At 34.8% G+C, this 12,590-nt stretch overlaps 1 protein-coding gene across 5 annotated transcripts in view; it reads left to right on the top strand.

Moving 5' to 3' along the window:
* KRAS (KRAS proto-oncogene, GTPase) overlaps positions 1 to 12,590 on the top strand; it is a 121,870-nt gene that overhangs the window by 82,632 nt on the left and 26,648 nt on the right. The gene's annotated exons all lie outside the window — the stretch shown is intronic.

Here is a 12,590-nt window from a genome sequence, read left to right on the forward strand (position 1 = left end):
TTCCCCAACTGTCCTTGTTAACTCATTTTCAGAACATATTTATTAGCATATTTTACACATAATTTGAATCTTCATGTTAAATTTAACATCAGTGGAGATGGAAAATAAGCATATCGCCTTGTCTTTGAAATAGCCCTATACTGTTAGATTATTTCTTAGGCTTCTTTACCCTGGGTTAAGCAGTCCTAATCCTTTAGCATTTATTCTACATCTAGTGTACTAATTTAAAAAAATCAGTTCTGAAAAATTTCTAAGAACTTTCTTCAAGTTCCAAGCTGTGAAATCTAGAACAGGTCAAAGTGCCTTATTAACGTACTATACTGTGTAATGTCTTGAAGAAACACTTTGCACTGAGGCAAGTTCTGAGGGCATTGGTGGCCTTGGGAAGATATTTATGCAGTTTAGAACCTGGAGAATTGATTAGATAACTAATCATAAGGAAACGTCACGTATTTTTGGTACTGTAAAAAAGTGGAGAAATAATGCCTGTTTGCAAAGATTTGATTTAAACATAGAAGCAACTTTATTTGGCTTCCAATTTTAAGAATTTACAGCAGTAAAGGGGAACAGTCTAATTGAAGTAGACTGCCTATGCAATAGTCTCTGTATATTTACTTTTGACAAGTTAATTCAATGTGTACTATAGTTTTGTTTCTTTGAAGAGGTTTGAATAGTGCACCCATTTTAATCTGTATTGCAAATTCAGGGTTACTTGGCAGACTCTACTATTTAAATCAGATGTAAAAGGAAGTTTTAATATAATTCACTTTATGCCTGAAAGTTTTCCTGGGATTTTGGAAGGTGATTTTACTGGAAATGCTGTCTGTCTTCCCTGAAAATCTGAGAAATTCCATTACACTTTGTTTCCAATCAGAGGTCATGAGTGCTATATGAGTATATACAGCATGATGTCATGAATGTGATAAAGTGGGTTAGGAAACCTTTTGCTAATGATTGTTAAAATGCAATATAAATGTTGAAGAAATAAAGCTAACAGTTAAGCCTTTATTTGGGCGGAAGGTTGAAAAAGTTTATAAACTTAAACCTATAACTCTGCTTATGATTTCTGCCAAACCAGAAGACTTGACTCTGGGAAGCATTGGTTACCTGTGAACTTTGAAACTGACGGTCCCTGACGTAGTTTAGTCACCTGGGAAAAGGTATCTGAGATTATGTCTTATCTCCCAAGTTACAGTGAGTCTCTGAGGGAACTGACACATTACATTAAGTTCTTGGTGTAGTTAAACTGTAAGAAAGGCAGGAGAACTTAGTAGTTAAATAGTTGGTTAAATGGAAATGCTGACTCCATGTTATTGTAAAAAGTTAAAAATTTAGGAGGATATGGGGATTTCACTGCCATTGAAGGTTTTGATTGGTATTTACCAATCAGTGTGGATCAGAGAGAAAATTAGAAAGGATATGACTGCACATTTTGGAATTATTAGCAGTTTTTCTACATTTAAAATGGAAATAAATTTTTTAAAAATTTAAATCAAGTAATACTGTATTTTTTGGTGATTTAGATTTTGCAAAATTTACACTAAGAGATAGTAAGGAGGGTGGCTATTGTTTCTTTCAATAATGTCTCTGAGAGGTTGTAACTCATCTAAGGATATGTAGCTAGTAAGTGGTAGGATTTGAATTTAAATTCTCTGAGACCAAGTTAAGTAGAATTTGCACTGTACTCTTGTATAACTTTTTAAAACTGAAAATTAGCTATCTTTCAAATTAAGAAAATATTTACTAATGGAAACTAATTCAGATTTGTAAGTCTACCAAAATTTGAACTTAGCCTGCTATCTAATGGCAACTTAGTGGCAGAGGTATGATGTAAAATCATTCAGGTATGACACATAGATGGAGTATGTTTGTATTCGAGGCTGTGCACATAATCACCTTTACTTGTATTGTGAAGTATATATTGTTATCTTTTATGAAGCCCACTAAAGAGATAATGAAATACCTTGTTATTAGGGCAAGATTATTGAAAACTCAAAATAGCCCCCAAACACAATACTTGGCTAGAAATATATACCTTTATAGTTCAGAGATCACTTATTATCAAAACCCTGAAGTTTTTTTTCTAAGGTAAAATTTGGTGGAAGAGGAAAAGTCTCGTTTTAAAAAAATGTAGGTAGTTACAGAGATCAGAATGATTAGTTGATCACTTCCAAATATATATTAAGTATCTACTGTATATAATATGCTAGTAAGAATAAATATAGCAGGAAGTATTTTTTCCCAGGCTCTAATTGTTTGACATCAGCATGCTTTTATTGTGGCACTTATAATTCAGTTCAAGTATTATGCCCCTCTTTGATGGAACAGTTTCCTATTCAGTAAGGAAGACCAGATTAATCATTGGATTGGTTTGTTTCATCTTTAGTGTTCTGAGCTGTAGAGTATTTATTTACCAAGGTTTATCAGTTTTCAGTTTCTTTTATTTTTCCATGTTCATTGTAGAATTCATTTTACCTACGAATGAAGTATGTAGATTATAGAGAGAAAATTTGTAAAATTAAACTGATACTGAAGACTGGTATAAGAAAAGCCTTATGTAATTTGTAAGCTGCTGTTCTTCTGAGTTTATACATATATCTTTAGTAATTAATGAGGGATGGTTGGGTGACTGCCCTCCAGGGGACATTTGGCAACATCTGGAGATGTTTTTGGTTGCCACAACTTGGGGAGAGAGTACTGCTACTGGCATCTATTGAGTAGATGCTATTACTTTAAATGGCAAAGCTGCAGTTACCTTTGCACCAACCTAATATTAAACTTCCTGCAGTGCACGGGAAAGCCCCCACAACAGGGTTATCTGACCCCAAACCTCAATGGTGTTAAGGTCCAAACCTTGATATGTTAACCTGTAGCTTTAAACATCCTTTAAATTGTCAAATTCATGTCCCTGACATAAGGTTTATGTTAGATTTTCAAGTATAACAAAGATTTAAACTTTACCTTTTGTACATTAATAATATGTTAGCTTACTCCAGTCTTCTATTAAAACATCCTGTTTTTAAAATCAGAGACACACAGCAATTTTATAAATCATTTATCTTCAAGGCTGTGAAGCTCTCCCCACTTTTGTGAGTGCCCTCTACTGGTCAAATTATTTGCTTTATAACAAGTAACAATGAAATCCTAAGTTTGTGTAGTTTCGCTGTTTAAATTATGGGTGTCATCAATTTATAAATATATTCGTTTTATTTAAAAGTCTTATTTTATATGATTGATTTCAAAAAACTTAAAGTATCATTTTTACTCTCTGCTAATATTGATATAAAGATTACTGTCTGTATTAGTTAGGCCTAACTAAGTAGGTGAGTATAGTGAACTAAGAAAGGAAACGAGGCAGTATATAAGAAAATAGGGTGGTTCAGTTGTTAACACTTACTGAGCTTACTTTGTTGAAGGGACTAAAAAGGCAGCAGTGTGGCTCTCTGAGCTTCTTTGCATGCACTCAGGAGCTGCTTAATGGAGTCCAAGGCTTGGTGGTGTGTTACAGGGGATGATAGGAGGGTCCTATTCAGAAGTGGCAAATTGTGAAAGTGCACATTTTGTAGAGTTTTATAGGACTGTAGAATAGTTGTGAGCACCTGATTTTTAGAATAAACTAACAGAAAACTCAGGTACTGTATTTAGGTCAAATTAAGAATAAGTATTTATTAAGACCTGAATATAAAACTTTACTGGTCATGGTTTTTTTCTACCTTGGGTGTTTATAAATCCAAAGCTTTAAAAACATACAAATGGAAGTTGGTAATGGAAGTAAGTGAAAGGAAAAAATGATTTTATGGTTTGGAATCTTCTAAGATTCTGGTTTTAACAATACAACTAATTCCTTAATCCTAGAAATGTTCTTCACTGCCCACTTTGTACCATGCAGTCTTCCTGTGGGCTAGAGATACACTGAGGCACAAAACAGACCAGATTCCTGCCTTCATGGAGCTTATTAGTTTTAGGTATCTCTAGATTTCTTGTAATACCTATTACAATGCCTGCACATCAGTTCATTCATGTGGGTTCAACGTAGTACTCAGTACATGGCAAATTCAAGTTTTACTTTTCGGAACTTCATGGCTTTTTTTCCTCAGAATGTCTTCTATCCATAATTGGTTGAATCTGTAGATGCAGTACCCATGGATGTGGATGGCCCACTTTATTTTGAAGAGCAGTGTTTCTAGGCAATCATGCTAATTATATATGACTTAATTTAGAGGCTTTATACTTAAGAGCATTACATTTCTGGCGTCTGTTAACCATTATTATTTCATAATGTGTAGGTTATGGAACAGTTAAATTATTGGGATCTTAATATAGAAATTAGTAGAAATAAGCCAGGTGTGGTGGCTCATGCTTGTAATCTTAGCACTTTGGGAGGCTGAGGCTATTCGCTGTACTATTTTTTACTACTTTTCTATAGGTTTGAAATTTTTTCAAAATAAAACATTGAAAAAAGTATCTAAGGTAGTTAGTGTGTCCCTCCTTAATCCTTTCAAATATTTTATTTTCACTATTTCTATTAATTTTTTTTTGTTTTTGAGATGGAGTCTCGCTCTGTTGCCCAGGCTGGAGTGCAGTGGCGCGATCTTGGCTCACTGCAGCCTCCACCTCCTGGGTTCCAGCCATTCTCCTGCCTCAGCCTCCTGGGTAGCTGGGATTACAGGCATGCACCACCACACCCAACTACTTTTTGTGTTTTTAGTAGAGACGGGGTTTCACCATGTTGGCCAGGCTAGTCTCGAACTCCTGACCTTGTGATCTGCCCGCCTCAGCAGTGTCACTGCTTCTAGACCGTTTTCAAGGCACAGAGCTCAGAAATGCATGTTATTAAGAAATCAAGAGTTAACTATTTTTCACCTTCTTTCTCCCGCAGTGAGAACCCTGGTTCTACCCTGTTTCTCTTTGTGTAAATTTTAATGCTAAACTACACACTTGTGAAATAAAAATGATAATGTCATTCTTAAATTATGGATCTTGCAGTATTATCTAAGTAACATAGATTGAGTGATTTAACTTTAGGTTTCCTTATTTGTGGAATTTGGATAAATATATTTCTCCCTTGAGAAAAGTGAGACTCCTTTCTCATTATCAGAGTATTCTTAAACCATTAAGGCAAACATTTAGGAAAAAATCGAGCTATCTGGCTGCATAAAAATTAAGTTTTCTTTAACAAAGATAGAAGACAAATGAAAACCTAGAAAAACCATTTGGTTTAAGTAACAGGAAGTTATCTTATATATGAATTAGAGAAAAGCAAACACACAAATAGAAAAAAAGGGATGGGGGTACTAAAGATATAAATAGCTTGTGCCAAAAAAGAAGTAAAATAAATAACATGAACATATAAAAAGACAGTTACTTCATGAATATGATGCAAGTTCAAACAATAAATAACATTTCTGTACTTTCATATTGGCTAAGGTTAAAATGATAACTGCTAGGAAGGGTATGGAGAAGTGTGCGCCTTGCACTGTAGTGGGAGTATAGACCCTCAGACTTTATGGAGGTCAGTCTGGAAATATGTTTCAAAATGTAAACTACATGTCCTTTGACCAGGTAATTCAACTTCTTGAAATTTATCCAAGGATTTAATTGGATAAATGTTTAAGATGTATATATAAGAATGTTTATTGCAGTGTTGTTTATGATTTTTAAAAAATGGAAATCATCTTCATGTCTACCAATAGAGAATGGGTGAATAAATTATGGTATCTCCATATATACAGGTTACATAGTTGTTGGAAATATTAGGTAGATTTAGATATACTGATGTTCAAAAATGTCCATTATGTAAGTGAAGCTGGGTCACAGCACCTTGTGTTGAGTATGATTTCATCTAGAAACAAAATTACTCCCTCATTCTTTGTGGTGTTTTAGTTTTTTAAAATAAGCTTATACCATTGGGGCTGGGGGAAAAGTAAATACTCATTTTGGAGAGAGAAAAGGGCACTAAAGTTTCAGATACTATTAGATTATTTCATGCTTATTTTTCAAGCCTCAATAAATTACATAATTCACATGTAGTCTTGGATTAAGGAAATTGCCATTAAGGCTAAATAAATAATATCTGAGAGGTATATAATATAAAATATGAACATTATATTGGAATTAAGATTGGATCCACGGTCATTCCAGCCTCTCATTCTTACCTGGACTTCAAGTGATCACTTGTGGGCAAATGCCATGTGACTTGAACAGGTTACACATGTATGCTCATTGTATCGTTATTTTCAAAATTTGTCATATAAATTTTCCTTGAGTTCATTCAGGTTTTTGAACTAGTTTTTTCTCTTGGGAGCAGTACACACTTAATTCTCTCTAGTACTAAGCTAATGTTCACCATTCTTATAATTTTAAGTATCCAGCATTTAGTAAAGAAGTCTTTGTTTTCTTTATCCTTACTTTTAGTGAATGTCTTAGTTTTTAATTGAAAATTCTGCCATGAAAATAAGCTCTTTAACATCTTCACTCCCTAATCAAAACAGAAATCCTTCATAGCCTTCAGTTTTAGCTATCCTTCCCTGTGATTTGTCCAGCTCCATTATATTTATTTTGAAATATGGTGACCAGTTTTGCAAAATTATTTCAACTGTAGATGCCCAATGATTTTGTAAGGAGAAGATACTGTTTCTGAACAGTTCTCAGTAGCCAGTGGCCTGCCCCTACTTTTTGGCCTGCGTGTAGTATATAAAATAATGCAGTTAACTTTTTATAGCACTTTTCATTTTATAAAGAGATTTTCATGGTCTTTAATATTAATCTATGTATAAAGTCCTGTATGCAGTTTTTTACTTACTTTCACAGCTGAAGGAACAATAGCTTAGAGAAGATGTGAGATAAAGTAGTTTGCCCAAGCCCATAGCACAAATAAGTGAAGTTCTTTGGCTGTCCATAGATCGAAGACTCCCAAGTCTATCTCTAGCCTGGACTTCTGTCCTGAGCACCAGACATGTATGTATATCAAGATGCCTGCAGGTCATATACACCAGGACAACCCATGAGTACAGGGAATTCAACATGCCCAATATCACTCATCTTTTCCTTCGCCCTCCCCTTTGTACTCATCCCCTGTCGGTAAGCTCTGTTATTTTAAAAAATTGAAATGTATTCACATAGCATACAATTTACACTTTTCAAGTGTACATGGTTTTTAGTATATTCACAAGGGTTGTGCAGTCATTACTACTAATTCCAGAATGTTATTATCACCCCAAAAGAAGTCCCACATCCATTAGCAGCCACTCCCCAATCCCTTCTCCCACCAGCCTCTAAAAACTGCTAATTTTTCCATCTCTGTGGATTTGTCCACTCTGATTATTTCATATAAAGAGAATCGTACAGACGTGGCCTTTTGTGTCTGGCTTCCTCCACACAGGATGATGTTTTCAGAGTTCGTCTGTGTTTTTGCTTGTTGATCATTCCTTCATTCCTTTTTCTGGCTGAATAATACTCTGTTATATGGATATACCTTATTTTGTTTATCTGTTCATTTGATGGGCATTTGAGTGATTTCCTCTTTTTGGCAATTTTGAATAATGCCACCATAAACATTTATGTACACGTTTTTGTGTGATCATATGTTTTCACTTCTCTCGGGTGTATATCTAAGGTAGAATTGTTGGGTTATATGGTACCTCTGTCTTTGACTTTTTGAGGAACTGCCAAGTGGTTTTTGATAGTGATTGTACTGTTTACATTCCTACCAACAATTTTACCAAAGTATGTCTCAAATCTATTTAATCTCCTCGGTCCATACTGCTGTTGCTGCCTTAGTTCAAGTTTTGTCATTTCTTGTAATAATTCCTAGCTCATCTCCCAGTCTCTGCTCCCCTCTCTCCCTCCCTCCCTCCCCCTTCTTCTCTCTCTTATTTCCACCCATTTTTAACATTTATAGAAGTCAAAAGTCTAGTTCAGAAAGCAGAAACCACACTAGATATTTCGGCATGGAGAACTAATTAGGTGTTGGAAGACTGAAAGGCAAAAAAACACTGAAGTAACACAGTAACATCAAGAATGGCCACTACTCCTAAGATTCAGGGAATGCTGGGAAGATTTGGGGGTTATCAGAACTGGAAGCTCAGAGGAGGGGCCCCTTGTCGCTGAGGCTTAATCCCTGCAGAGGTGCCTTTGGCTGCTACTGGTGCATCTGAATGGGTATGATGAGTCAGTGTCTGGGAAGGGCCAAAACATTTTGTCACTTTCTATAATTTGTCATGATAATGCTAGTAATGAATCTGATCTCCCTTCCTATTTTAAAAACCTTTTAGTGATTTTGTATAGGATGAAGTTTAAAACTCCTTAATATGATACACATGACCCTCCATAAGCTGGCCCCTGCTTGATTGTCCAGTTTCACTTCTTGGTGCTTATTCTAAGGCCTCTAAGCCTTAGAGATCCTCTAAGCCTTTGAGATCCCCAAACCCTGGACTGTGGACTGGTACCCACTTGTGTGGCCTGAGAGGAACTGGGCTGCACAGCCGGAAGGAGGTGAGCATTACTTGCCTTAGCTCCTGTCAGATCGGCAGCATTAGATTCTCATAGGAGCGTGAACCATGTTGTGAACTGCCCATGCAAGGATCTAGGTTGCATACTCCTTAGGAGAATCTAACTAATGCCTGATGGTCTGAGGTGAAACAGTTTCATCCTGAAATCACCCCCAACTCAGTCCTTGGAAAAATTATCTTCCACGAAACTGGTCCCTGGTGCCGGAAAAGTTGGGGACCGCTGTTCTAAGCTAAAGTTATATGGAGCTCCTTGGTTCTGTGTCCTCAACATGCTGTTCTATGTTTTTTACATTCTCTTTGCTCCTTCCTGCTTGGAATGTCCTTCCCCTCCCCGTCTTTCTTAATTCATACAAAGTTGATCTCTCCTGTATGCCACCATTGTACTTCATCTTGCATATGGTGTTACATTCATTTTATTTTAATTATTTATTTACGTTCATGTCTCTTCCACTCACTTAGTTGCTTGAGGTCAGAAACTATATAATGTGTGACACAGAATGTGACACCTAGATTTTCAATAAGTGTTTCTATGATACAAGGGAGACTGATGTGGGTAGATGGGAATGAACTCATCAACCTCTGTTTACATACCCTAAATTCCCTATTATAATTCTGACAGTCTACAACAGTCTTTGATGGCTTATAAACGGAAAGTGTGGAACACATCATTCTACAGTGAATTTAAATAACCTTTCGGAAGAGTAACGTAAAGTACTTGAGCTTTAATTGAGTAAAAGTTTCTCATCTTTTCCTACAGGTGTTATTAAGCAGTATGTAAAAAGTCCTTACAATACTTAATATATTAAGAAAACGTACAATTTCAAGAGGAAATCCCCAAGTAATACATTATTGACATTTTCAGCAGTTCTAGTTATATTGAGAAGAGCATCTCATGGAATTGGCAGAATGAAGATGGAGATTAAATGAGTTGATGTTTGTAATATGCTTATGACAGTATCTGGCATATAAGTAAGGGCTCAGTAAATGTTGACTGCTGTAATTACTATTAATAGTAATATGATTACCTTTAGTAAAAGTTATTAGTTTCTTTAGGTTTTTTGTTTACTACAATATAGTAAACAAAATCTATACTTGGAATGTATATATTGTTTTGTTTTGATACATGGAATATGTCTCTGTGTCAGGGTCACTGCCTGAGTTGGAAAACCCATACTCGAGTATGTTAAAAGGTGAACACACTGAATAATTTAGTTATTAATTATAATGGAAAAATGACAAACTTGATATTCTGGTTAATGAGGTTATCTTATCTTGAATGAGTTAGCTTTTAAATTCCTCAAAATAAAGGCATTTAATAAACCAGGAAACACTTCATTAAGAAAATTATGCAAGTCAGTGTAAAAGAAGATTAAAATTCCACATGGGCAAAGGACACACGTTGGCGATAAATATGCAGATAAGAAAACCTATATAACATTATTACTCCTCAAAGAAATTGGTATGAAAACAATAAAAATGTGTAGCTTATCAAACCAACAAAAATTTAAAAATATGAAATCCATTTTAAGTAATGATAAAATGGGTGCACTCTTAGTGCTTTATAGAATAGTAGTATAATGAACCTCATGTGTGTACCAACCAGCTCTTTCATATCTTAACATTTAGCAACATTTGATTTAGCTCTTTTTTTTCCAAGATAGAAAAGTTAATACTGTTGAAGACTCCTGCATTCGTTTCCCTAGTCTTATTTTCTTCCCTCCCATAAATGTATTAAAATCTCTGTGTGTATTGTTTTGGTTGTATTTTTACATAAAACTTTACATATTATATAAAATTTAATTGAAGGTAAAATTTATTAAATTATTCTTAATATATATTGTAATTTAAAAATTAACAGCTTCATTGTCTTGATAAAATTTATAGTATCTTAAACCTGTGCTTGTTTTCCTAAGAGAACATTGAAACATAGATTTTAAAACAAATTGTTGAAAGATTAAAAAATCTGCCTTTGCACACTGTTACATTGAAAGTGGGGCATTTGTTGTGAACATTCATTTCAAATATGTAGTATCTTCAGAATATTTGAGAAGGATTTGTATTATATAATTGAAAAATCTGTTAAATTGTATTTATGTTAACTGCTTAATTCTAATAAAAATTTCCATTCATTTTTTAGTATCTGCATATATTTACATCAAATGGATTCATTCACTTATTTAAGAGGCAGTACTGATTACCTATAGTGTTCAAGACTGTTAGGTAGAGGGTGTGTAGTGGTGAGTAAAACAGGTGTGAGCCCTACCAACACGGAGTTTAAAGCCTAGTAGAGGATATAGACTTAAACAATTTCACAAGTAAATACATAATTACAAATTATAATACATGCTATGAAGGAAACATAGGAGGTACCAGGGAAGGAAGAATGCTTTGCATTTTTATTTTTAAGACTGAAAAGTGCTATTGGAGGACTTTGAGCAAGTGAATGACATGATCTAATCTACCTTCGTTCATTCATTCATTCATTCATTTTCTTCCTCCCTGGCTCAAGCAGTCCTCCCACCTGAGCCCCCCAAATAGCTGGGACTACAGGTACACACCACCACACCTAATTTTTTTTTGTATTTTTTGTATTTTTGATGGGATTTTACCATGTTGGCCAGGCTGGTCTTGAACTCCTGACCTCAGGTGATCCACCTGTCTCGGCCTCCCAAGGTGTTGGGATTATAGGTGTAAGCCATGGTGCCTAGCCCTAACCTACATTTATAAACTATCACTTGCTGCTGTGTGGAGAATATATTGTAAGATTAACAGCAGGGATACCTGCTAGGAAGCAATTGCTGCAGATTGCCTGAGACAAAATAGTTATCATGGACTAGGGGGATAGTGGTGGTGGTGGTAGGTGGTTGGATGTAGGATATATTTTGAAGATAGGTAAATGGTGCAAGATTATGGGTCAGTTTTAAATGCTTAAGTAAATTTTCTTTGTAAGACATTTTAGGATGGCATGTTAAGAATCTCTTTATAACTGTCATTTAAAAAAAAAACACATATTTTCTTAGCATAATTTCCCATAGTAGCATTACTATGTCAAAGGCTATGAACATTTGAATGACTTTAGATAAATACTGTAATTGCTTTCCAAAAATATTGTGCTTATTATGTCACCAGAAATGTTTGAATTCTGTCTACAATTCAGTCTTGCCAGTATAGTACATTTCATTTAGAAAATTTTTTTATTATGTAGATGGAAAAAATAATATTTTAGCTGGGAGTGAGGGGACTATGGGGAATAACTTTCCTTCATTTAATATTTTATTGTGAGTTAGTTTAAGTTACTTTATTTTATCGTAGTTTCCTAAGGCTACAAATTAGTAACCTTGGTAACTTATGTACCTAATTTAAAAGTTTACTTTTTTGAAAGGCTGGAAATACTAATTAAAAACATACCACCTTCATCCTTGTCTTTGCTCCATTATTAACTAGTTTCATTATAGAATCTCTGTGTTTTAAAATCAGATGGGTTTTCATAACCAGTACTTTCTCAGAGTGGTAAATTTAAAAAAAATATAAAGAGAATAAATAATATTTGTTGAGAATACTTCAAATAATGTGAAGAGTTATTAACTTACAGCAGGAGTTGGCAAACTTTTCTATAAAGGGCCATATGGGTCTTTGTCACAAAGTCTTGGGTTTTGGTTTTTGTTTTTTTTAAACAGCTATTTAACTATTCCTAGCTAATGGGCAATACAAAAACAGTGGGCAAGATTTGGCCTGTGGGCAGTAGCTTGCTGAACCCTTATTTAGACTCTAAATTTTTTGAAAGAGTCTACATTGATGCATATTTTTTTTCTTCCTCCAAATACAGTTGACCCTTGAACAACATGCGTTTGAGTGACCATGGGTCCACTTGTAATACACGTTTTTTTCCCAACCAAATGCAGATATGGAGGGCTGACTTTTCATATACCTGGATGTTCCTGGGCCAACTGTAGGACTGGAGGCTGGGGGAGTCTTGGAACCAATGCCGTGTGTATACCAGGGATGACTGTTTCTTATGGCCTGACCTGAAGTTGGAACAGAATCTTTATTAATATATAATTTTTGTTGCGTTTGTTTTCT

The sequence above is a fragment of the Gorilla gorilla genome, chromosome 10 (assembly GCF_029281585.2).
Source record: "Gorilla gorilla gorilla isolate KB3781 chromosome 10, NHGRI_mGorGor1-v2.1_pri, whole genome shotgun sequence".
Lineage (NCBI taxonomy): Eukaryota > Metazoa > Chordata > Mammalia > Primates > Hominidae > Gorilla > Gorilla gorilla.